General features: G+C 35.1%; 1 protein-coding gene across 3 annotated transcripts in view; it reads left to right on the top strand.

Annotated features, from left to right (window-relative positions):
• Positions 1–27,246, top strand: part of OMA1 (OMA1 zinc metallopeptidase) — an 82,960-nt gene that overhangs the window by 27,617 nt on the left and 28,097 nt on the right. The gene's annotated exons all lie outside the window — the stretch shown is intronic.

Here is a 27,246-nt window from a genome sequence, read left to right on the forward strand (position 1 = left end):
AAAGCAGTGTTCTTTGAATGTTACATAAATAGAATTAAGTGAATTATCAGACTGCATAGATTAAGAGGTTCCCAAATGATGGGCCACAGATTGGCTCTATCAAGAATTTCCTAATTTTAATGTACTACAGTCTGTGAAATTTTCCCTCTAGGTAAGTGCATTCTGTGTTCTGATTAAGAAATCTTTGCTTATTTCAGTAAATTGTTCCTGTTTTATTTCCAAGAAGTTTTATTGTTTTGTTAAATATAAGGAGGAGGTCAAGATAATTTTTTTCTCATGTGGTTATCTAATAGACTCAGCACTATTTATTGAAGAGTTTATCTTTTCTCCACTATACTTCAGTGTCTCTTTGTCATTAATGTGGGAGGCTATATGTAAGTCTGTTTCTGGACTCCCTGTTGTATTCCATTGGCCTGTTATTTATCTTTGAGCCAATACCACATTGTCATTGTAGCTGTGTAATAAGTCTCGATATCTGATATCTTGATGTCTTGATTTCTGTCCTCCAATGTTGTTCTGCAATATTGACTTGGCTATTCTTGGTCCTTTGCTTTTTCATATAAATTTCAGAATCAGCTTGTTAAATCACATACCTGTACAAAAACATGCCTGGGATTTTGATGGGAATTGTGTGCATCAAATATAGATCAATATGGGGACAGCTGACTAGTGTCAACAGTATTGAGTCTTCCAATCCATGGATGGTATATTTGTCCATTTATTTAGATGTTCTTTAATTTCTTTCAGTGATGCTTTGAAATTTTTTTGTGTGTGTATGACTTATAAATCTTTTGTTAGATTTATTGCTTAGTCTTTGACTTTTTTTTTTTTAACATCTTTTTTGGGGTATAATTGCTTTACAATGGTGTGTTAGTTTCTGCTTTATAACAAAGTGAATCAGTTATACATATGTTCCCATATGTCTTCCCTCTTGCATCTCCCTCCCTCCCACCCTCCCTATCCCACCCCTCCAGGCTGTCACAAAGCACCAAGCCAATATCCCTGTGTCATGCGGCTGCTTCCCACTAGCTATCTACCTTACTACGTTTATTAGTGTGTATATGTCCATGACTCTCTCTTGCCCTGTCACAGCTCACCCTTCCCCCTCCCCATATCCTCAAGTCCGTTCTCCAGTAGGTCTGCGTCTTTATTCCTGTCTTACCCCTAGGTTCTTCATGACATTTTTTTTTCTTAAATTCCATATATATGTGTTAGCATACGGTATTTGTCTTTTTCTTTCTGACTTATTTCACTCTGTATGACAGACTCTAGGTCTGTCCACCTCATCACAAATAGCTCAATTTCGTTTCTTTTTATGGCTGAATAATATTCCATTATATATATGTGCCACATCTTCTTTATCCATTCATCCGATGATGGACACTTAGGTTGTTTCCATCTCCGGGCTATTGTAAATAGAGCTGCAATGAACATTTTGGTACATGACTCTTTTTGAATTATGGTTTTCTCAGGGTATATGCCCAGTGGTGGGATTGCTGGGTCATATGGTACTTCTATTTGTAGTTTTTTAAGGAACCTCTATACTGTTCTCCATAGTGGCTGAACCAATTCACATTCCCACCAGCAGTGCAAGAGTATTCCCTTTTCTCCACACCCTCTCCAGCATTTATTGTTTCTAGATTTTTTGATGATGGCCATTCTGACTGGTGTGAGATGATACCTCATTGTAGTTTTGATTTGCATTTCTCTAATGATTAATGATGTTGAGCATTCTTTCATGTGTTTGTTGGCAGTCTGTATATCTTCTTTGGAGAAATGTCTATTTAGGTCTTCTGCCCATTTTTGGATTGGGTTGTTTGTTTTTTTGTTATTCAGCTGCATGAGCTGCTTGTAAATTTTGGAGATTAATCCTTTGTCAGTTGCTTCATTTGCAAATATTTTCTCCCATTCTGAGGGTTGTCTTTTGGTCTTGTTTATGGTTTCCTTTGCTGTGCAAAAGCTTTGAAGTTTCATTAGGTCCCATTTGTTTATTTTTGTTTTTATTTCCATTACTCTAGGAGGTGGGTCAGAAAGGATCTTGCTGTGATTTATGTCATAGAGTGTTCTGCCTGTGTATTCCTCTAAGAGTTTGATAGTTTCTGGCCTTACATTTAGGTCTTTAATCCATTTTGAGCTTATTTTTGTGTATGATGTTAGGGAGTGATCTAATCTCATACTTTTATGACATTTTTGATGTTATAAACAATGTCATTGAAAAAACAAATTTGCCTATATATAGAAATACAGTTTGTTTTTATCATTGACTTTGTATCCAGCAACCTTGCTAAATAAATTCACTTAATTCTAATAGCGTGTAGATTCTTTTAGATTTTTACATATACATAGTTATGTTGTCTGGGAATAATAACAGCTTTATTGCTTCCTTTCCATTCTGTATACTTCTTTTTTTTTTTTTTTTTACCTAATTGCAATGGCCAGAAACTTCAGCACAGTGTTGATGGTGGACACCTTTGTTTCTTCATGATCTTAGTGGAAAAGCATTCAGTACTTCACCATTAATTCTGATGTTTGTTGTAAGCTTTTTTAAACCTGACTTTTGTCAGATAAGAGTTTCCCGTCTATTTCTAATATGCTACGAGATTTTTAAAAATTATGAATATTAAGTTTTTCAAATGGCTTTTCTGCACTTATTGATGATTTTATAGTTTTTCTCCTTTAATCTGTTAATGTGGCAAATTACAATAATTATTTTTGTTTAAAAAATGACAATTTTTTATTTTTGAAATAAACCAATTTTGTCAATTATATTAACCTTTTAATGTATTGCTGGAGTTGGTCTGCTAATGTTTAGTTTAGAACGTTTCTGTGTTCATAGGAGGTAGTGGCTTGGAATTTTCTTGTAATGTCTTGTCAGGTTTTGGTATCAACATTATGCTGATCTCATAAAATGCGTTGGGTAGTGTTCCTTCTTTGTAAGAGTTTGTGTAAGAAGAGTGATATTTATTTTTTCAATGTTTGGATAAAGCCATATGGGCCTACACATTTCTTTGTGGAAGGGTATTTAATTATGGATTCAATAGATGTGGAACTACTCTTTAATAGATGTAAAACTACTATTCAGATTTTTATATCAGTTTTCATAAGTTTTGTTTTTCTAGGAACTTAGGTTTTGTTTAAACTTTCAGTATTATTGGTATAAAGTTGTTTTGATATGCTCTTCTTATATCTTTAATGTCTCAAGGATTCCTGCATTCTACAGATATATTTTTAAAATGTCCCCTTTGTTCCTAGTATTGGTGATATATGCTTTGTCTCTTTGCTAGATTTTATTACGTTCATTAATCTTTTCAAAAAGATGTTTTGGCTTTGCTTATTTTCTCTATTCTATGTTTGTTTTCTATTGTTTCAGTTACTGTTGTTATCTTTATTATTTCCTTCTGCTTTGAGCTTTATCTGCTGTTCTTCCTAACTTCTTTAGATAGATACTTATGTCACTGATTTTATGTCATTGATTTGTCATTTTCTTTTCTAATGTATACATTTATGCCTAGACGTTTTCTTTTCAGAATATCTCGTCATATTGCAAGTGTTGATATGTTTTTGTTTTCTTCAGTTTAAAATATATTCTTGTTTTCATTGTAATTTCTTCTTTGACCCATGGGTCGTTTAGAAGTATATTCCTTAGTTTCTAAACATTTGTTGGTTTCCTTAGTTTCTAAACATTCCTTGATTTCTAAACATTTACCTTTTGTTTTTGATGTCTAGCTTAATTACAGTCTGATGTGAGAATATACTGAATGGTGAATTCTTTAAAATTTGTTCAGTTTTGCTTTATGGCTCAGCATGTTACCAAGTTTGTTAAAATGGTATGCACTTGAAAGTGGATTCTGCCGTTGTGGGTGCAGTGTTCTACGTATGTCCATTTTGTCAAGTATGTTAAATCTGTTGTTTCAGATCATCTATATCCTTGCTGAATTGTTTTCTCTGCTTTTTTTTTTCTAGTTACTAAGATAGGTTAGTCTCTCGTGATTCTGAATTTTTCTGTTTTTCCTTTTAGTCCTATTAATTTTTACTTTTTATATTTTAATACTATTTTTAGCATACTCATATAGGATTGTTAGAGTTTACTGGTAGCTTGATCCTTTTATCAATATGTAATCCCTCTTTGTCTCTAGTAATGCTTCTCGCCTGCAGTTCTCTTTTTCCTTTATTAGTATTGTTGTGACAGCTTTCTTTTGGTTAGTGCTTGCCTGTCATATCTTACTCCATTCTTTTATTTTTAAGTTTTCTGTGTTCTTATGTGTGTGTCTCTTATAAGTAACACATAGTTGTTTTCTCATCCTTGCCGTATTTTGGATGTTTTTAGTCTGTTTATATTTTTAATTTGTATTTCTTAATGACTAATGCTGTGGAGGATATGTTTATGTGTGTACTGGCCATTCATGTACCTTCTTTTGTTAACTGTCTTTTTAGATATTTTACTCAGTTTTAAATTGAGTTGTCTTCTTATTCTTACATTGTAAGAGTTCTTTATACATATGCTGGATATAAGTCCTTTGTCAAATATTTGTGCAAATATTTTCTCTTATTCTGTGACTTGCTTTATTTTTTTATAGTGTGTTTTGAACAATAAAAGTTAAAATTTTTATGAAATCTAATTTTTCTACTTTGTGTTTAATTTACTCTTTCTCTAGTTTTATAATGTAGGTGCTTAGATCATTGGTTTTAGACTTTCTTCTTATTTAGAATAGTATTTAAAGCTCTAAATTTCCCACTCTGCATTGTTTTAGCTAGACACAGATTTTGATATGTTGTATTTTTATTTTCAGTTACACAGATTTTGATATGTTGTATTTTTATTTTCAGTTAAGTCAGAATATTTTCTAAAATTTCCATTGTGATTTCTTCTTTCATCCATGTGTTGTTCAGAAGTGAGTCATTTAATATCCAGGTATTTGGAGTTTGTCTAAACGTTTATTTCTAATTAATTATTTCATGGTCAGAATATACTCTGTGAGAATTTAATTTTTTCAACTCTGTTGGGACTTGTTTTATGGTGTATCATTTGGTCTATTTTGGTGACTGTTCCATCACTTGAAAAAATGTGTATTCAGTATTTGCTGAGTGTATACTCTATAAATATCAATTAAGTTAAGGTAGTTTATAGAGTCATTAAATCTTCTATATCTTCTGATTTTTTGTCTACTTGCTGTTGAATAAGGAGTTTTGAAATCTTTAACTGTGACTGTGGATTTGTCTGTTTTTTCTTTCAGTTCTGTTAGTTTCTGCTTCCTGAATTTTGAAGCTCTCTATTAGGTGCATACACATGTGGGATTATTTTATCCTCTTATTGAACTGGTTGATTATTGTGAAGTATTTTTTTATTTGTCTCTAGCAATACTCTGAAGTATTTTTTGTTTGGCATTAATTTTTTTAAATTTATTTTTTGTTGAAGCATAGTTGAATTACAATGTTGTGTTAATTACTGCCGTACAGCAGTGACTAAGTTATACATATATATGCATTCTTTTCCATATTCTTTTTTTTTTATTAATTTATTTGGTTGTGCTGTCTCTTAGTTGTGACCTGCAGGCTCCTTATTTGCGGCACATGGGCTACTTAGTTGTGGCATGCGAACTCTTAGTTGTGGCATGCATGTGGGATCTACTTCCCTGACCAGAGATTGAACCCTGGCCCCCTGCATTGGCAACGTGCAGTCTTAACCACTGCATCACCAGGGAAGTCCCTTATTTTTCATGTTCTTTTCCATTATGGTTTATCACAGGATATTGAATATAGTTCCCTGTGCTACACAGTAGGACCCTGTTGTTTATCCATTCTGTACATACCAATTTGCATCTGCTAATCCCAAACTCACAATCCCTCTCCCACCTCCCTCCCCCTTGGCAACCACTAGTCTAATCTCTATGTCCCTTTTTCTGTTTCTGTTTCATAGATAGGTTTGTGTCGCATTTTAGATTCCACATATAAGTGAAATCATATGGTATTTGTCTTTCTCTTTCTGACTTACTTCACTTAGTATGATAACCTGTAGTTGCATTCATGTTGCTGCAAATGGCATTATTTCATTCTTTTTTATGGCTGAGTACTATTCCATTGTATATATGTACCACATCTTCTTTATCCAGTCATCTGTCAATGGACATTTAGGTTGTTTCCATGTCTTGGCTATTGTGAATAGTGCTGCTATGAACATAGGGGTGCATGTATGTTTTTGAATTATAGTTTTGTCTAGATATATGCCCCAATCGAAAAATGCTCAGAAGACCTAAAGAGACATTTCTCCAAAGAAGACATACAGATGGCCAATAGGCACATGAAAAGATGTTCAACATTGCTAATTATTAGAGAAATACAAATCAAAACTAGAGTGAGGTACCACCTCACGCTGGTCAGAATGGCCATTGTTAAAAAGTCTACAAATAATAAATGCTGGAGAGGGTGTGGAGAAAAAGGAACCCTCCTACACTGTTGGTGGGAATGTAAGTTGGTGCAGCCAGTGTGGAAAACAGTATTGAGGTTCCTCAGAAAACTAAAAATAGAATTAGCATATGATTCAGCAATCCTACTCCTGGGCATATATCCTGGAATTAATTTTGTTTGACATTATTTTGCTTGACATTAATATAGACCCTCCAGCTTTCTTAGGTGTTATTGTTCACTTGGAATATCTTTTTCTGCCCATTTGTTTTCAAACTCTTTCAGTTTTTGTATTTAAAATGCATCTCTTACAGATGGCATAAACTAGGTTCTTGCGTTTTTGTTGTTTGACAATCTGTGCCTTTAGTTTGAAGTGTATAGTCAATTTATATTTAATGTAATTATTGATATGCTTGTATTTAGGTCTGCCATACTGCTATTTCTTTTATCTATTTTTTTGGTTGCTCTGTTCCTCCTTTTATTCCTTCTTTGAGTTAATCATACTTTTTAGTATCCCATTCATTGGCTTTTTAGATATAACACTTTGCATTATTTTTGATGGTTCCTTGTGGGATTACAATATGCATCTTTAACCTTTTGAAATCTACTTCAGGTTTTTTTTTTTTTTTATACAGCAGGTTCTTATTAGTCATCAATTTTATACACATCAGTGAATACATGTCAATCCCAATTGCCCAATTCATCACACCACCCAACCCCCTGCGGCTTTCCCCCCTTGGTGTCCATACATTTGTTCTCTACATCTGTGTCTCAATTTCTGCCCTACAAACCGGTTCATCTGTACCGTTTTTCTGGTTCCACATATATGTGTTAATATATGATATTTGTTTTTCTCTTTCTGACTTACTTCACTCTGTATAACAGTCTCTAGATCCATCAACGTCTCAACAAATGACCCAATTTTGTTCCTTTTTATGGCTGAGTAATATTCCATTGTATATATGTACCACATCTTCTTTATGCATTCTTCTGTCGATGGGCATTTAGGTTGCTTCCATGACCTGGCTATTGTAAATAGTGCTGTAGTGAACATTGGGGTGCATGTGTCTTTTTGAATGTGGTTTCTCTGGGTATATGCCCAGTAGTGGGATTGCTGGATCATATGGTAATTCTATTTTTAGTTTTTTAAGGAACCTGCATACCGTTCTCCATAGTGGCTGTATCAGTTTACATTCCCACCAACAGTGCAAGAGGTTTCCCTTTTCTCCACATCCTTTCCAGCATTTGTTTGTAGATTTTCTGATGAAGCCCATTCTAACTGCTGTGAGGTTATACCTCATTGTAGTTTTGATTTGCATTTCTCTAATAATTAGTGATATTGAGCAGCTTTTCACGTGATTATTGGCCATCTGTATGTCTTCTTTGGAGAAATGTCTATTTAGGTCTTCTGCCCATTTTTGTATTGGGTTGTTCGTTCTTTTAATATTGAGCTGCATGAGCTGTTTATATATTTTGGAGATTAATCCTTTGTCTGTTGATTCGTTGGCAAATATTTTCTCCTATTCTGAGGGTTGTCTTTTCGTCTTGTTTATGGTTTCCTTTGCTGTGCAAAAGCTTTGAAGTTTCATTAGGTCCCATTAATTTATTTTTATTTCTATTACTCTAGGAGGTGGATCAAAAAAGATCTTGCTGTAATTTATGTCAGAGTGTTCTTCCTTTGTTTTCCTCTAAGAGTTTTATAGTGTCCAGTCTTGCATTTGGGTCCCTAATCCATTTTGAGTTTATTTCTGTGTATGGTGTTAGGGAGTGTTCTAATTTCATTCTTTTACATGTAGCTGTCCAGTTTTCCCAGCACCACTTATTGAAGAGACTTTCTTTTCTCCATTGTATATCCTTGCCTCCTTTGACATAGATTAGTTGACCATAGATGCATGGGTTTACCTCTGGGCTTTCTATCTTGTTCCATTAATCTGTGTTTCTATTTTTGTGCCAGTACCATATTGTCTTGATTCCTGTAGCTTTGTATTATAGTCTAAAGGCAGGGAGTCTGATTCCTTCAGCTCCATTTTTTTCCCTCAAGAATGCTTGGGCTATTTGGGGTCTTTTGTGTCTCCATACAAATTTTAAGGTTTTCTTTTTCTAGTTCCGTAAAAAAATGCCATTGGTTATTTGATAGGGATTGCATTGAATCTGTAGAATGCTTTGGGTAGTATAGTCATTTTCACAATATTGATTCTTCCAGTCCAAGAACATGGTATATATCTCTCCATCTGTTGGTATCATCTTTAATTTCTTTCATCAGTGTCTTATAGTTTCCTGCATACAGGTCTTTTGTCTCCCTAGGTAGGTTTATTCCTAGGTATTTTATTCTTTTTGTTGCAATGGTAAATGGGAGTGTTTCCTTAATTTCTGTTTCACATTTTTCATCATTAGTGTATAGGAATGCAAGAGATTTCTGTGCATTAATTTTGTATCCTGCAACTTTACCAAATTCATTGATTAGCTCTAGTAGTTTTCTGGTGGCATTTTTAGGATTCTCTGTGTATAGTATCATGTCATCTGCAAACAGTGACCGTTTCACTTCTTCTTTTCCGATTTGTATTCCTTTTATTTCTTTTTCTTCTCTGATTGCTGAGACTAAGACTTCCAAAACTATGTTGAATAATAGCGGTGAGAGTGGACATCCATATCTTGTTCCTGATCTTAGATGAAATGCTTTCAGTTTTTCACCGTTGAGAATGATGTTTGCTGTGGGTTTGTCATATATGGCCTTTATTATGTTGAGGTAGGTTCCCTCTATGCCCACTTTCTGGAGAGTTTTTATCATAAATGGGTGTTGAATTTTGTCAAAAGCTTTTTCTGAATCTATTGAGATGATCGTATGGTTTTTATTCTTCAGTTGTTAATATGGTGTATCACATTGATTGATTTGTGTATATTGAAGAATCCTTGCATCCCTGGGATAAATCCCACTTGATCATGGTATATGATCCTTTAAATGTGCTGTTGGATTCTGCTTGCTAGTATTTTGTTGAGGAGTTTTGCATCTATATTCATCAGTGATATTGGCCTGTAATTTTCCTTTTTCGTAGTATCTTTGTCTTGTTTTGGTATCAGGGTGATGGTGGCCTCATAGAATGGGTTTGGGAGTGTTCCTTCCTCTGCAATTTTTTGGAAGAGTTTTAGAAGGATGGGTGTTAGTTCTTCTGTAAATGTTTGATAGAATACACCTGTGAAGCCATCTGGTCCTGGACTTTTGTTTGTTGGAAGATTTTTAATCACAGTTTCAATTTCATTACTTGTGATTTGTCTGTTCATATTTTCTATTTCTTCCTGGTTCAGTCTTGGAAGGTTATACCTTTCTAAGAATTTGTCAATTTCTTCCAGTTTGTCCAATTTATTGGCATAGAGTTGCTTGTAGTAGTCTCTTAGGATGCTTTGTATTTCTGCGGTGTCTGTTGTAAGTTCTCCTTTTTCATTTCTAATTTTATTGATTTGAGTCCTCTCCCTCTTTTTCTTGATGAGTCTGGCTAATGGTTTATCAATTTTATTTATCTTCTCAAGGAACCAGCTTTTAGTTTTATTGATCTTTGCCACTGTTTTCTTTGTTTCTATTTCATTTATTTCTCCTCTGATCTTTATGATTTCTTTCCTTCTGCTAACTTTGGGTTTTGTTTGTTCTTCTTTTTCTGGTTCCTTTAGGTGTAAGGTTAGATTGTTTATTTGAGATTTTTCTTGTTTCTTGAGGTAGGCTTGTATAGCTGTAAACTTCCCTCTTAGAACTGCTTTTCCTGCATCACATAGGTTTTGGATCATCGTGTTTTCATTGTCATCTGTCTCTAGGTATTTTTTGATTTCCTCCTTGATTTCCTCAGTGATCTCTTGGTTATTTAGTAACATATTGTTTAGCCTCCATGTTTTTGTGTTTTGTACATTTTTTCTAATGTACAAAATTTCTAATTTTGATGAGCATTTCTAATCTCATAGCATTGTGGTTAGAAAAGATGCTTGATATGATTTCAATTTTGTTAAATTTACTGAGGCTTGATTTGTGACCCAAGATGTGATCTATCCTGGAGAATGTCTGTGCGCACTTGAGAAGAAAGTGTAATCTGCTGTTTTTGGATGGAATGTCCTATAAGTATCGCTTAAATCTATGTGGTCTATTGTGTCATTTAAAGCTACTGTTTCCGTATTTATTTTCACTTTGGATGATCTGTCCATTGGTGTAAGTGAGGTGTTAACGTCCCCCACTCTTATTGTGTTACTGTTGATTTCCTCTTTTACAGCTGTTAGCAGTTGCTTTATGTATTGAGGTGCTCCTATGTTGGGTGCATATATATTTATAATTGTTATATCTTCTTCTTGGATTGAACCCTTGATCATTATGTAGTGTCCTTCCTTGTCTCTTGTAACATTCTTTATTTTAAAATCTATTTTATCTGATATGAATATTGCTACTCCTGCTTTCTTTTGATTTCCATTTGCATGGAATATCTTTTTCCATCCCCTCATTTTCAGTCTGTATGTGTCCCTGGGTCTGAAGTGGGTCTCTTGTACACAGCATATATAGGGGTCTTGTTTTTGTATCCATTCAGTGAGCCTGTGTTCACATTTAAGGTAATTGTTGGTATGTATGTTCCTGTGACTATTTTCTTAATTGGTTTGGGTTTGTTTTTGTAGGTCCTTTTCTTGTCTTGTGTTTCCCACTTAGAGAAGTTCCTTTTGCATTTGTTGTAGAGATGGTTCGGTGGTGCTGAATTCTCTTAGCTTTTGCTTGTCTGTAAAGCATTTGATTTCTCCATCGAATCTGAGTGAGATCCTTGTTGGGTAGAGTAATCTTGGTTATAGGTTCTTCCCTTTCATCACTTTAAACATATCATGCCACTCCCTTCTGGCTTGTAGAGTTTCTGCTGAGAAATCAGCTGTTAACCTTATGGGAGTTCCCTTGTATGTTATTTGTCATTTTTCCCTTGATGCTTTCAGTAATTTTTCTTTGTCTTTAATTTTTGCCAATTTGATTGCTATGTGTCCCAGCGTGTTTCACCTAGGGTTTATCCTGTATGGGACTCACTGCGCTTCCTGGACTTGGGTGGCTATTTCCTTTCCCATGTTACGGAAGTTTTCGACTATAATCTCTTCAAATATTTTCTCGGGTCCTTTTTTCTCTCTCTTCTCCTTCTGGGACCCCTATAATGCGAATGTTGTTGCATTTAATGTTGTCCCAGAGGTCTCTTAGCTGTCTTCATTTCTTTTCTTCCTTTTTTCTTTATTCTGTTCCGCAGCAGTGAATTCCACCATTCTGTCTTCCATGTCACTTATCCCTTCTTCTGCCTCAGTTATTCTGCTATTGATTCCTTCTAGTGTATTTTTCATTTCAGTTATTGTATTGTTCATCTCTGTTTATTCTTTAATTCTTCTAGGTCTTTGTTAAACATTTCTTGCATCTTCTCGATCTTTGTCTCCGTTCTTTTTCCGAGGTCCTGGGTCATCTTCACTATCATTATTCTGAATTCTTTTTCTGGAAGATTGCCTATCTCCACCTCATTTAGTTGATTTTCTGGGGTTTTATCTTGTTCCTTCATCTGGTACATAGCCATCTACCTTTTCATCTTGTCTGTCTTTCTGTGAATGTGGTTTTTGTTCCACAGGCTGCAGGATTGTAGTTCTTCTTGCTTCTGCTGTCTGCCCTCTCTCTACTTCAGGTTGATAGTGAGTAATTTCTGGCAAAATGTACAAACTTTGCAATAGTGTATTTGTCAGTCATCATGTATTTAAGCCAAGATGTAGTTCACCCTTCATGTTGTTTTCTTGATTCTGAGGATTTCCTCTTAATTTCCATTTGTGCTACTCGCTTCCAGTTTTTTTTTTTTGTTGTTGTTGTTGTTGTTGTATGCGGACCTCTCACTGCTGTGGCCTCTCTGGATGTGGAGCACAAGCTCTGGACGCGCAGGCTCAGCGGCCATGGCTCACGGGCCCAGTCACTCCATGAACCCGTGTCCCCTGCATCGTCAGGTGGACACTCAACCACTGCGCAACCAGGGAAGCCCTCGCCTCCAGTTTTGTTAATGACTTGAAGCCCATAAGGCTTCAGCTTTTTGTCATCCTAATTGCTCATGGTTGAGGAGTACACTGAGTTTAAAAAAAAGAAAGAAAGAAAGAAAGATAAAAGGCAGCAGACTTACAGATTTTGCCCCCATAGTTTTATTTTTCAAGAGTCCCTTTGTGTCTGGTCTTTGCTTGCTTTTCTACAACTCCCACCCACCCTCCTTGTATCTCCCTGCCTTAAATGTAATTTAGATGCCAGTCAGGGATTTGGGTGGAGTTGACACAGAGTTTCTCGTTCCTTTTGTAGTTCCCTCATTGTCAGAATTCCCCCTTTAGCTTTCTCTCTGCTTTAACATCCCTGAACTATGATCTCTGGCACTTTGGCTGATGAGCCTGTTGCCATTTTCTGTAGCTTTGTCATTGGAAGCTGGGCAACACCTTCAGGCCAGAAGGCAAGAATTCTTGTCTTATCTCTTCTGTTGAAGTTTTTCAAGATTAAATTCTCTTCTGGCTTCTGTTTTTGTACAGTTTCCATTATCTTTAAATTGTTATTTTAAATCACGTTTTTATAATTGTTATCTGCTGGAAGGTTCACATGTTTGCTTCCCTTTTCTTGCGTTAGTCAAAATTTCACCTTTCCTAAAATAATATTTTTGCAGGGCATAAAATTTTTAATTGGCAGTTATTTTCTTAGAGTATGTTAATGATGACATTTCGATTTTCTCTAGCTTATTGTTCCTGTTCAGGTTTCAGCTGTCAGTCTTTTTCTGTTCCTTTGAAGGCAGTGGGTCTTTTTCTTCCATGACTGCTAAAATTCTCTGTTTGTCTTTGCTTTTTTATCGTTTGTGTGTCTAGGTGTGCTTTTCTTTGTATTTATTGGGCTTGCTGTGGCTTATAATGTTTCACTAGTTTGGGAAATTCTCAGGCATTATTTTTTAACATATTGTTTTAGCAATATTTTTCTCTTTTCCCCTGTAGCTTTAGGATTTTTATACTTTCATTTGTCTCTCAAATTTTTTTTTTAATTTTCTGTCCTTATCTCTCTACATTTCAGAATGTATGTTTTCCACTCCTGTCTTGTGGTTCACTGATCTTATTTTCAGCTGTGTTCATTCTGCCATTAAACTCATTTTTGAGTTTTAAATTCCAGTTATATTTTTCCATCTAGAGTTTTAATTTGATTCTCTTTTATAAATTTCAATTATCTGGTAAAAGTCTCCATTTTGTCATAATTTTCTTTATATTTTCTTGAATGTGTTAATCACAATTTTCTTTAAACATTCGTGTTTGTTAACTTATTTTTATTATCTCTGAACCTGTTTCTGTTGCGTGTTTTTGCCTTTGGTCTTGTTCTTGGTATGCTTGCTTATTTGTTTTTAATTATGACTTTATATTAAGTCTTTTTTTAATGAAGTATATTTATGGAATATATGTATTGTCTTTCAGATTCTTTTCCATTATAAGTTATTACAAGATACTGAGTATAGTTCCCTGTGCTATACAGTAGATCCTTGTTGCTTATCTATTATATGTATAGTAATGTGTGTCTGTTAATCCCAAATCCCTAATTTATCCCTCCCCCTCCCCTTTGGTAACCATAAGTTTGTGTCTGTGAGTCTGTTTCTGTTTTGTAAGTAAGTTCATTTGTATCATTTTTTTAGATTCCATATATAAGTGATATCCTATGATATTTGTCTTTCTTGGTCTGACTTCACTGAGTATGATAATCTCTAGGTCCATCCATGTTGCTGCAAATGGCATTATTTCATTCTTTTTTATGGCTGAGTAATATTCGTGTGTGTGTGTGTGTGTGTGTGTGTGTGTGTATGTGTATACACCACATCTTCTTTATCCATTCATCTGCTGGTGGGCATTTAGGTTGCTTCCATGTCTTGGCTATTGTAAATAGTGCTGCTGTGAACATTGGGGTGCATGTATCTTTTCGAATTATAGTTATTTCTGGATATATGCCCAGGAGTGGGATTGTTGAATCATATAGTAACTCATAGTTTTAAAGGAACCTCCATACTGTTCTCCATAGTGACTGCACCACTTTACATTCCCACCAACAGTGTAGGAGGGTTCCCTTTTCTCCATACCCTCTCCAGCATTTATTATTTATGGAATTTTTGATGATGGACATTCTGACCAGTGTGAGGTGGTACCTTATTGTGGTTTTGATTTGCATTTCTCTAATAATTAGCAATGTTGAGCATCTTTTCATGTGCATTTTGGCCATCTGTATGTCTTCTTTGGAGAAATGTCTATTTAGATCTGCCCATTTTTTGGTTGGGTTGTGTGTTTCTTTGATATTGAGCTGTATAAGCTGTTTGTGTATTTTGGAAATTAATGCTTGCTTATTTTTTATTAAGTACTGGGCATTTTATATAAACGGTGCTGTTGACTCTGAGTGGTGATTTCTTCTGTCATCGGGGATTCTCCTTGTAGTCTGGTGGACAACTAGAATAGAGCAGATCACTTCAGTCAGTCAGAGCCTGAGCTGAGTCTTTATAAGTTTCAATTTACCTCTAGTTCACCGTCATTCATAAGGGTATTACTGTCTAGCAAAGCCTATTGAAGGCTTGGAGTATATACTGAGTTCCTTCTCTGTAGTGGCTCCTGAACTTCAGTTTTTGTTCTCATGGCGCCATAAGACAGTTGAAATCTTTACTCAGTTTTTCATCTACTTTTTGTTTTAAAAAGTGCCCTGGGGCTTCCCTGGTGGCACAGTGGTTGAGAGTCTGCCTGCTGATGCAGGGGACGCGGGTTTGTGCCCCGGTCCGGGAAGATCCCGCGTGCTGCGGAGCGGCTGGGCCTGTGGGCCATGACCACTGAGCCTGTGCGTCCGGAGCCTGTGCTCCGCAGCGGGAGAGGCCACAACAGTGAGAGGCCCGCGTACCGCAAAAAAAAAAAAAAAAAAAAAAAAAAAAAAAATGTGCCCTGTGCAACTACTTTGGTGAACTGGCATCAAGTGTTGCCTCTGTCTTCATACTTTCAAATATTGACTTCTCAAATTTGGCTGCCTTGTCAATCTGGACTTCTAAATTTTGGCTCTCTAACCCTGATAGACAGTGAAAAGCTCTTAGTCACCTCCTTCTGCTTCTGCTTGGATTTCATTTGATTTCTGCTTGTATTCTCAGTTTCTTGCTCTTCACTGCTTACAATTGAATAGATTTGCTGGATGGCATTGTGAAACAGAAGATCAGACTCACCTCAGTAAGTTTTCCTTCTTTCTGGGATTTTGTCTTTTCTCGTCTTGGTTGACTTGGTAACTCTTAAATACCTTTGAACAAATATTATTTATATTTTATCCAGATTTTCTAATCTTTTCTGACAGGAACGTCAGTCTGCTATAATAAGCTACTTGACTCCATCACTGTTAGGAGAGGAAGTCCCTAACTTAGTCTTTTGAATAGCTACCTAATATTCTGTAATTTGGATAACTCATTTAATTAGGTATCTATTAATGAACTTTTGGGTTATTTATTGGTCTTTTTTTTTTTGGTTGTTGATTTTATTGCAAATAATTCTGAAATCATCAACCTTATACTCATATCCTTCTGCTCCTTGGGCTTTAATAGCTATAGGGTGGGATTACTGGCATTTCAATTTTTATTTTAAAAGATACTCCCAATTATTTCAAAATGTTAATAGCAAATCTTACCAGTGACAACTCAGGATGCCTTTTTTTAATACCCACTTCAGTACTGTTTTCAATCTCTTTTTGTTAATTTGGACAAAAAAATGAAATCTCATTGCTTTTAAGACTTAAATTTTCTTGCTTAGCAGTCAGGTTGAACATAATGCTTCATTTTCATTGGCTCCTTTATTTCTTCTTTTGCAGATGGCCTTTTATTATGTTTTGATTAGTAGATTTTAAAAATACATATTCTAGGCTCCCCGTTGGCAGTTCTGATTCAGTAGCTAGATGATGAAGGTCTGAATCTGAAAATGTTTAGGAGCTGCCAAGTGATTCTGATATCCAGGCAGATTTGGAAATTACAACTTTGAGTAATCAAATGCCTGTTTTGTGTTTTGAGGTGACTTGGTAAATTTCCTGTTTTATTAAAAAAAGAGGAATGAAATTAGAGAAGTTATTAAAGAAATATTGATATTCCTTTGATTATTTATAAATGCAAGCCATATATTTTTTAAAAGTATATCTTGATAGATGAAACTATGATCTTATGTTCTAAAGCACACTAAATATTGTGTTATGGACTAGTGACCTTTTGGTATTACGGTTTATTTAGTTCAAAGGAGAATATGATATTGCTAGAGATGTAAAGTCATGAATATATATATTCAATTCAACATCTTCAATATAAGATGTTATCTTATATTGATAAGTTAACATCTTTGTTATGGAGCACTTAGGATATAAAAATGCAATCTCTGAATACAAGTATTTCTTTCCTGCCAAAGGGAGAAATAGTATGAAAACCTCAAATATTATATTTATACTACTGCTTACTTTGTCACCTTTTTAGATAATAACACTGTCATCTGCCGTTTAATACTTACTATGTTCCAGTACTTTGCTTAGTATTTTATATGCATTGCCTAATTTAAGCCTTACAGTAACTCCATGAAGTAGTTGTTATCATTACCTCTGTTGTATAGATAAAGGAACTGAAGCCCAGATATGTTACTTTCTTGTTCTCAGGTACAAAATGGTAAAGCCATGATTCAAACTTGAGTGTGTTTGATTTCAAAATCCATGCTCCAGTTTGCTATCCCTCTACCACAGTTACATTTCTCAAGGTCTGCTTGTCTACCTGTATATTGTTGTATCCCATGCTTACTTTGCCACGTTTATTATGTTCTTCTCCTTAGTAGCATTTGATACTATTAACTGTACTCCCCTTTAAAAAATATATGTATCTATTTGTATAGCCCACATTTCATTATAGCATGGAAAGTAATTTAGTGTTATAAACTCATAATGGGAAATAACAGCCTTCACTGCCCCTGCCTTATACCCCAGAGATGAAAATCACCTTAACTTCCTTTTGCTATTTACCTCTATATTTCTACATAATGAGTTTATTTTGTAATTTCTTGACTCATTAAGTTTAGACATTATTAGTTTCTTGTTATAAAAGATTTAGTCTGATTGTTTCCTTACTATTGACTTTAGAGTGTTCTTTACATATTCTGGATACAGTCGTTTGTTGGATATGTGATTTGAAAATTGTTTTTCTTCATCTGCGGGTCATCTTTTCTTAACGGATTTTTTTTTTTTTTTTTTTTGGTACACCAAGCATTTTTAATTTTGATGAAATCCAGTTTAAGGAATCTCCAAGTAAACTCAACACCAGTTTCTGGGGCAAGCTCTTTCTGACAGCTTGCCCCACAGATTTCTGCAACTTCTGCAGCTTTAAACTCCTGTCTTCTAATACCTTAGCTCAGTCAAGCTCACCATTCTCTGCTTGGGTTCTACCTCCCTGTGGTGTGGTCAGGAAACTGCCCCCAGGCAGAGAACAGGGGTAAATCTCAGAATCACTCATGTTTTTCTCTTCTCTCAAGGATCATAGTCTTGTCCTGCCTGTTGTCTAGTACTTGAAAACGTGTGCCTTTTAGATTCATTCCATTTTATAGTTATTCATTTTGGGAGGACAGGTCCAGTACTAGTTACTTTGGTGGATGGAAGTGTAAATCCCCAAATAGTGGACTTCACTGTAAGGTTATAGCTCTTTCTTTGAGAATTTCCATATGGAATTTATATATATATATATATATATATGTGTGTGTCTTTTCTCTGTGGCTATTCAGGTGTCTTTGCAGAAGAATCTTATAAATTGTTTAGGGGTTGAGCCGGGAGGGGGGGTGGGCGTTTTCTCGTTCACTGTGGAGACTTTTACTTAATTCTCTACTTGAGTCTTTTTATGTCAACCCTTCTCTCCTGGATGCCAAGTGCTGAACCGTTCTGAAGTTCCTGCGGCGTGGGGCTGTTGGTCAGCTGCCACGGAAGGAATAATAGCCTAGTGATAATGAGTGAGCTCTGGGGCCAGAATTCCTAAGCTTGAGAGTCTGCTTTGCCAGAGACAGTACTAGCTCTGTGATCTTGGGCAAGTTATCTTCCCCTTCTGTACTTCAGTTTTCCTTATCAGTATGAAAGGAACAATAATAGGACCTAGATCACAGAGTTAATACAGTTAAGGTCCTAAGAGCGTGAATCTTCTAATTATTTATATTCAAATGTCTGCTGTTATTTCCTCTTTCCATTTCTCAAGTATCTCAAACCTGATATATTCAATGTTAAATCCTTGATTTCTCCTCACACCTATTTCTCTTCTAGTCTTCCTTTCCCCCAGATTATACCACCTTCTGTTCAGTTGCTTTTGGAAAAAATCTGGAGTCCTCCTTAGTACTTCCCTCTTCTTTATCATTTGCATGTAATCTTTTACCAAGTCCTGGTTGTTCTCTCTATAAAGTGTATCTTACTATGTTTCCATTTCCGCTGTCAGCATCTGCACAGCCTCCTTATAGCTTTCATTGACTCCAATCATACTCACCTGCATTCTGTTCTCCCCCATGCCACAAATAAGAGGCAGGTTCAGTGAGCTAGGATGCTCACTTTCTCAAGGTAAGACTTAGATGGTCATTGGCCAGCATTTCCACCAGATTCTTCAGTTTCTGGGCTGAATAACTCCCTACTTCTGACTGGCACATTCTCTTTCCTATTTGTTAATACAAGCAAGTAGAAGACAGATCTTTGAGGCCCAGATGTCACTCTTTTTAAGTGATGTACATAGCTTTTCTCTGACCTATTGGGTTAATTTTCATTTATTAGATCAACATATTTAGTGTGTACCTATCATTTACTACAATATAGGGGTACACAATAGTTACACAAGTGGTAATTAGCCTGGTGAAGATGTCGACGGGTGTGTTTTTGGCATGGCAGGCAGCATTTCAAAGGCAACAGAAATGATGGTCTAGTCCAGGGGTTGAAAATTCTGTATGGCTAAAATGTAGGTAGTATTCAAGAGCACCAGTGTCAAGAGATAAAACTGAAAAGTAGGTGGAGACTTCTCATTAGCAATTTTAGGATTTTATACCTTATCCAGCATGACGGTCGGGACGTTGGACTCCAGAGTCAGACCTGTGGTTTGAGCTGTTGTCTCCTCGACATGAGTAGGTAAATCCTTTAACCTCTTCAAGTCTATTTTCTACTCTGAAAAATAGCAATAATGATCGCATTTACCTCAAAGGTTAATTTGAACATCCTGAATTTGATTCTTATTTGTGGCTTGTGTCCTGTTTTTGGACACTGATGCATCAGACTCTTTTGACTTCTTGCCATTTAATATTCAGATCACATAATTCTCTTATTCCTAATTCTATCCTTATTAGGCAACCTTCTGATTATAGTCTGGCTTCCTTTGTACCATGCCTACGAGGGAGAGAACATGCTGACTTGAGGACACAAATGCCCTGTGCCCTTGTAGTTTGGGCAGTTATAGTTACTGCTGTAAACTAGTAAGTTGGCATTCTTATTTTATGTCAATCTTGTGAGCTTGATTAAGGGGAACTGTTCCTGAGAGATGGATCTATTGGTCATGTGCTGTCCCACTGGTTTATGAGATTTTAAGGCCAAGAGCTAAACAATATGGAAAATTCATTAAAATCAAGTTACTCTGAGGCCTCTTTCAAAATATACAGCTTGCCTCCTCTAGTGATACTCTATATCTGCTCTGCTGTTGGCTGTGAGTTTATTTTGTATCTTTACATTTTTATAGTTGTAGTTTTAAATTTTCATTTATGAGATATTTTATCATTACATAAATAATCAGAATGAAAAATATAGTTATAAAAACTGGTAGGACTGAGGTGTCCCAAGTGCAGAATAACAGCTAGCTGTCCAGTTATCAGCTGACAAAAAGGTGTCCCGTGAAGTATTTGATTTTGTTGTGTGTGTATTCATTTGTCACTGTAAAGAGAATTTGACACTTTACAGTCATTTACAGAAATGACTTTTGTTGATTTGATTTCACAGAAAACTATAATTTTGAATATCTGTTTCTTAAAGATGAGAAAGAAAACTAATTTTCTTTTAGTGGTCCTACGCTTAGTGCCTCTTAGGGCACTGTATATGATTGTTATTGATTGTCACAGTGACTGGGAGGTAGGATTACTGGTGTTTAATGGGCATGGAGGGGGCAGGGATATTAAATATACTATGGTGGCCTGGAGAGCTCTGCAGAGAGAGGAGTCTAGCCCCAAAAGCTTGTAAGTGCCCCTCTTGAGATACATAGCTGGGTTATTTCTTCAAGTAACCTGAATAACTATGCAGGTAGCACCATCTAGTGAGAGAAATAGGTAATAAGCAAAATCTACTTTCATCATAGGAATAAGAGAAAATTCAAAATTCTAAATTTTCTGTAAAATAATAGGTTATAGAATCACAGACTTTTAGAGCAGGAAGGAAAATTGGAGATCATCTGATCCACCTTCTCCTTTTACAGATTAGGAAATTAGGTTCCAAAGAGTTGCGGTGATTTGTCTGATAACATACAGCTAGTTAGTAGCAAAAGCCAGGGCTAGAATTCAGGTCTCCGAGTTTTCCAGGTTAGTAATCTGAGCCTTCTTCATAGCAAACTATCTTTGTGTTCTATTTGGGTTAATATCTTAGGTTCTTTTTCAGTGATTCATTTAAGAAAGAAAAAATAATAAATGAGAACATTTCACTTACTAGGTGTGTTATGAAGTAAACTTTCATAATGCAAATATTATGCATTACATCTCATTTTGAACCTAATTGTTCCACCTAGAGAAATGAGACAAGCTTTTGTGTTTAATTTTTTTAGTTGCTGTGATTTCAGCACTAGTATTGAATCTTATGATAAAACTTCAGGATAGAGAAAAAAAATAAATACATGAAATTTATTAAAATTATGTTGATGATGTTGGAAATCAAAAGATGCAGAAAATTTTAAAATGAAATGAATTATAAAATTATAAAATAATGGCAGTCTCATTTTTCCTCTTTGTTAGGGTACATAAAATAGTTTTGATAAGTCAAAGTTTTTTCTTTCTTTTTAAATAAGAGAGATTGGCATATATTGAGGATGGTTTAGCTGTAACCATCCCAAGACTATATCACATTTAGTTGGAAAAGAGCTTTTTTAAATTATTGACTAGAAAAATATTGTTTAGACAAGAAGTGGGTTATTAAGTAAAGTGAGCTTTACCAGGCAATGTCATCTATCAGCAGTATTGGGAAAATGAACCTGTTAAAGTGAGAGACTGAAATAAACTAGTTCCCTGGTAGATGATGATGACAGTGATGACAGTAGTGCTGATAACAGTGATGATGATTTTGACAACAATGATAATAGTTATCATTTCTTCATGTGCTGCACATGTTCTGAGTCTTTTAAATGTGCTAACTCTTTTAATCTTCATGGCAACCCTGTGAAGTATAGGTTCGTTTTTACGTATGAAACTGTGGGATAGAGAAAGCAAGTAACTTGTCAAAGGGCTCACATATAGTAAAGTTTTCCCCTTCTATTTCTGAAATGGAACTTTTTATCATACTTTAACCTGCTAGGAACAATTTTGGCCATCTGCAGTATTGCCCCTAAGATGACCATTTCTCTATCTGTTTTAGTTCCTTTGAGTCTAATTTTAAAATAGCCTCAGAGTATTCTTCTACATCTAGGAGTCCAGTTACCCTTCTCCCACAGTCCTTTGTAGTATTATTTCAGATGGCTATTTTATTTACCACATGTCTACATGGAATAGAGGAGAGAATGCCAGAATGACTGGGACAAGTGTAGGGTGTTAATGCCATTCCAAAAAAAATTCAGAACTGCTAGTGTCAGAATTTACCTCTTGGAGAGGGTCATGGCTGGCGTGAGTTTGGTTGGAGAGTCTAGGTGAATAGAGAGAGCACAATTCAGAGACACTTTTCTTCTTTGTACTTCTAATGAAAATTTTGGCTACAGGTAGGGTGTACTAGGTCTAGGTCTAATCATATATTTCTCTCTAATATTGTTTTGACCTTGGGAAGTGTTCAGATTATAAGAATAGCTCTTATACTATTGTACTCTTATGAATATGAGTTTTTAGTTGAATAGTAGCAACTTGTCAATTAATATATCCCCTAATGCACATTCTTGCATATTGATATTATAGGCTAAATAAACTAAATCCTTCTTTAGTTGTAAATTCATGACATAATCACTTATGATCGTATTGAGGATCCTGCAATAACCATAGGCCTGTGGTTGCTCACCAGGGGAAAAGAAGAGTAAAAATAGTGTCTACTATGTTCTAGATTCTGGGCTTGGTACTTTACAAAAGTTACCACATTTAATCCCAATGATCCACTGCTTTAATTTCATTTTTACAGATAAATTTGGGACTCCTGCAGACTAAATTATTGGCCCAAGTTCACACACTCTGGAATCGGTCTCCTTGGGTTCAAATTGTAGCTCTGTCACTTACTGGCTGTGTTACCTTAGCAAATTATTTGACCTCTGTGGGCCTTGGTTTCTTTGATCTACAAAATGAGCATAATTATAGGATTTACTGCATGAGGTTGTTACGATTAAATGAGTTAGTATAATGAATTAATATCTGTAACATAGTATCATGTAAGTGATTATTATTTAAATAAAATAAATAACTGGTATTTTGAACCCAGTCTTTCTGGTTCTAACACCCAGTCTCTTCCCATTACCCCAGCATAATGTCTCAAAAAGTATTCCAGGACCAATGTATTTTACTAAAACATATTTTATGTTTCCTTTGAACAGCTGTGGCCATTACTAGTTCTCTTTTAAAAAGGAAATGTTGTCTAGAAAGTCTCATTCTTTCTATCTTTATGTACTTACAGACACTTGATAAACACAAATTCCTTACTTTACCATAATTTTTACTGAGGCAAACGAGTTATGCTTGTGATGGGCTAAATATTTATTTTTAAAATATTTGTATTTTGATCTATAATTATCACTTCTTTTTCTTTTTTTATTGTGGTAAGAACATTTAACATGAGCTCTACCCTCCTAACAAATTTTTAAGTATATAATACATTACTGTTAACTATAGCCATGATGTTGTACAGCAGATCTGTAGAATTTATTTATCTTGCATAACTGAAAATTTATGCCTGTTGAATAGCAACTTCCCATTTCTCCTTACCCCTAGCTCCTGGCAACCACCATCTACCCTCTGCTTCTGTGAGTTTGACTGTTTTAAATACCTCATTCATATAAGTGGAATTGTGTAGTATTTGTCCTTCTGTGACTGGTTTATTTCACTTATTGTTTTTTTTTTAATTTCATTTTTAATATAGCAGGTTCTTATTAGTTATCTCTTTTATACATATTTATGTATATATGTCAATCCCAATCTCGCAATTCATCCCCCCACCCCCCTCTATCCCCCGTGCTTTCCCGCCTTGGTGTCCATACGTTTGTTCTCTACATCTGTGTCTCTATTTCTGCCCTGCAAACCGGTTCATCTGTACCATTTTTCTAGGTTCCACATATATTATGCGTTAATGCACGATATTTGTTTTTCTGACTAACTTCACTCTCTATGACAGTGTCTAGATCCATCCATGTCTCTACAAATGACCCAACTTCGTTCCTTTTTATGGCTGAGTAATATTCCATTATATATGTGTGCCACATCTTCTTTATCCATTCATCTGTTGATGGACACTTCGGTTGCTTCCATGTCCTGGCTGTTGTAAATAGAGCTGCAATGAACATTTTGGTACATGACTCTTTTTGAATTATGGTTTTCTCAGGGTATATGCCCAGTAGTGGGATTGCTGGGTCGTATGGTAGTTCTATTTTTAGTTTTTTAAGGAACCTCCATACTGTTCTCCATAGTGGCTGTATTAATTTACATTCCCACCAACAGTGCAAGAGGGTTCCCTTTTCTCCACACCGTCTCCAGCATTTATTATTTGTAGATTTTTTGATGATGGCCATTCTGAACAGTGTGAGATGGTATCTCATTGTAGTTTTGATTTGCATTTCTCTAATGATTAATGATGTTGAGCATTCTTTCATGTGTCTGTTGGGATCATATAGTTTTTATTCTCCACAATTTGTTGATGTGGTGTATCACATTGACTGATGTGTGGATATTGAAAAATCCTTGCATCCCTGGGATAAATCCCACTTGATCATGGTGTATGATACTTTTAATGTATTGTTGGGTTCAGTTTGCTAGTATTCTGTTGAGGATTTTTGTGTCTATGTTCATCAGTGATATTCATCTGTAATTTTCTTTCTTTTTGATATCTTTGGTTTTGGTATCAGGGTGTGGTGGCCTTGTAGAATGAGCTTAGGAGTGCTCCTCCCTCTGCAATTTTTTGGAAGAATTTGAGAAGGATAGGTGTTAGCTCTTCTGTGAATGTTTGATAGAATTCACCTGTGAAGCCATCTGGTCCTGCACTTTTGTTTGTTGGAAGATCTTTAATTACAGTTTCAATTTCATTACTTGTGATTGGTCTGTTTATATTTTCTAATTCTTCCTGGTTCAGTCTTGGAAAGTTGTACCTTTCCAAGAATTTGTTCATTTCTTCCAGGTTGTCCATTTTATTGGCATATAGTTGCTTGTACTAGTCTCTTATGATCCCTTGTATTTCTGCGGTGTCAGTTGTAAATTTCTCCTTTTTCATTTGTAATTTTATTGATTCGAATCCTCTACTTTTTTTTCTTGATGAGTCTGGCTAAAGGTTTATCAATTTTGTTTATCTTTTCAAAGAACCAGTTCTTAGTTTCATTGATCTTTTCTATGTTTTATTTTTAGTCTCTATTTTATTTATTTCTGCTCTGATGTTTATGATTTCTTCCCTTCTACTAACTTTGGGTTTTTGTTTTTTTTTTTAAGAATTCAAATTTATTTATTTATTTAACGTTTGGCAGTCTTTTTTTTTTTCCAAACAGAAAGTCACAAAAATTACAATCATCCTCATCAGTTCACTCAATCCCATGTAATTAATTTTTTTCATCTTGATCTTTTGTTAGCACTTTTATGAATTCATCAGTTTTCCATTAACTTTGGGTTTTGTTTATTCTTCTTTCTCTAGTTTCTTTAGGTGTAAGGTTAGGTTGTTTATTTGAGACTTTTCTTGTTTCCTGAGGTAAGAGTGTATCACTATAAACTTCCCTTTTAGAGCTGCTTTTGCTGTGTCCCATAGGTTTTGGATCATCGTGTTTTCATTTTCATTTGTCTCCAGGTATTTTTTTATTTCCTCTTTGATTTCTTCAGTGATCCATTGGTCGTTTAGTAGCATATTATTTAGCCTCCACTAAACAATATACTTTTAAACAACCAATGAATTCAAAGAAGAAATCCCAAGGGAAGTTAATAAATACTAGAGATGAATGAAAATGAAAACATAATATACCAAAAGTTATAGGACACAGTAAAAGCAGTAGTAAGGGTGACTAGTAATTAGATTGAGAATCAGTAATCAAAATCTTCCAGCAGAGCAAAGTCCTGGATCTGACAGCATCACCGGTGAATTCCACCAAGCATTTAAAGAAGAATTAATACCAGTCCTTCTCAAACTTTCCCATAAGACTGAAGAGGAGGGAACACTTCCTAACTCATTCTGTGAAACCAGTATAATTCTAATACCAGATCCAGACAAAGACACTACAAGAAAAGAAAGCTACTGACCAATATCCCTTAAGAACATTGATGTAAAAACTCTCAACAGAATACTAGCAAATATAATTCAGCAGCCTATTGAAAGGATTATACACCATGGCCAAATGAGATTTATCCCTGGAATGCAAGAATGGTTCAACATATAAAAATTAAGGTGATATGCTGTATCAACAGAATGAAGGAAGAAAGCCACATGATTATCTTAATTGATACAGAAAAAGCATTTGGCAAAATTCAACACCCTTTCATGGTAAGGAACATGCAACAAAATAGAGGTAAGAAGAAAACTCCATCACTGCAATAAAAACCATATATGAAAAGCCCACAGCAGCAAAGACTGAAAGCTTTTCCTTTAAGATAGTGAACAAGGCAAGGATGCGCACTTTCACTTCTATTCAACAAAGTACTGGAAGTTTCTAGTCAGCAAGAAAAAGAAATAAAAAGCATCCAAATTTTAAAAGAAGAAGTAAAATTATCTCTCTTTGGAGATGATATGATCATGTATGTAGAAAATCCTAAAGACTCTACCAAAAAAGTTGTTTAAACTAATAAACAAATTTAGCAAAGTAGCGGAATATAAAGTCAGCACACAAAAATCAGTTGTATTTCTATACATGAACAGTGAACAATCTGAAAAGGAAACAACAAAAATAATTCCATTTACAGTAGCGTCCACAAGAATAAAAGACTTGGGAATTAACCAACGAGGTGACAGGCTCGTATGGTGAAAACTACAAAACATTTCTGAAACAACTTACAGAAGACATAAATGAATGGAAAAACATCCTGTGTTTATGGATTGTAAACTTAATATTGTTAAAATGTCAGTGCCCAAAACAATCTACAAATTCAATGTAATCCCTATCAAAATTCCAATGACTTCTTTTTTGCAGAAATAGCAAAACCCATCCTAAAGTTCATATGCAATCTTAAGGGACCTGAATAGCCAAAACAATCTTTTTCAAAGAACAAAACTTAGAAGGCTCACACGTCCTGATTTCAAAACTAACTACAAATTTGTAGTAATCAAAACAATGTGGTATTAGCATGAAAGGCATATAGACTAATAGAATAGAATAGGTAGCCCAGAAATAAACCCTCACACATATGGTCAAATCATTTTTTTGTCGAGGGTGGAAAATGGGTAAAGGACAATCTTTTCAGGAAATAGTGCTTGGGAAAGCAGGA

The sequence above is a fragment of the Lagenorhynchus albirostris genome, chromosome 2, assembly GCF_949774975.1.
Source record: "Lagenorhynchus albirostris chromosome 2, mLagAlb1.1, whole genome shotgun sequence".
NCBI classification, from domain to species: domain Eukaryota; kingdom Metazoa; phylum Chordata; class Mammalia; order Artiodactyla; family Delphinidae; genus Lagenorhynchus; species Lagenorhynchus albirostris.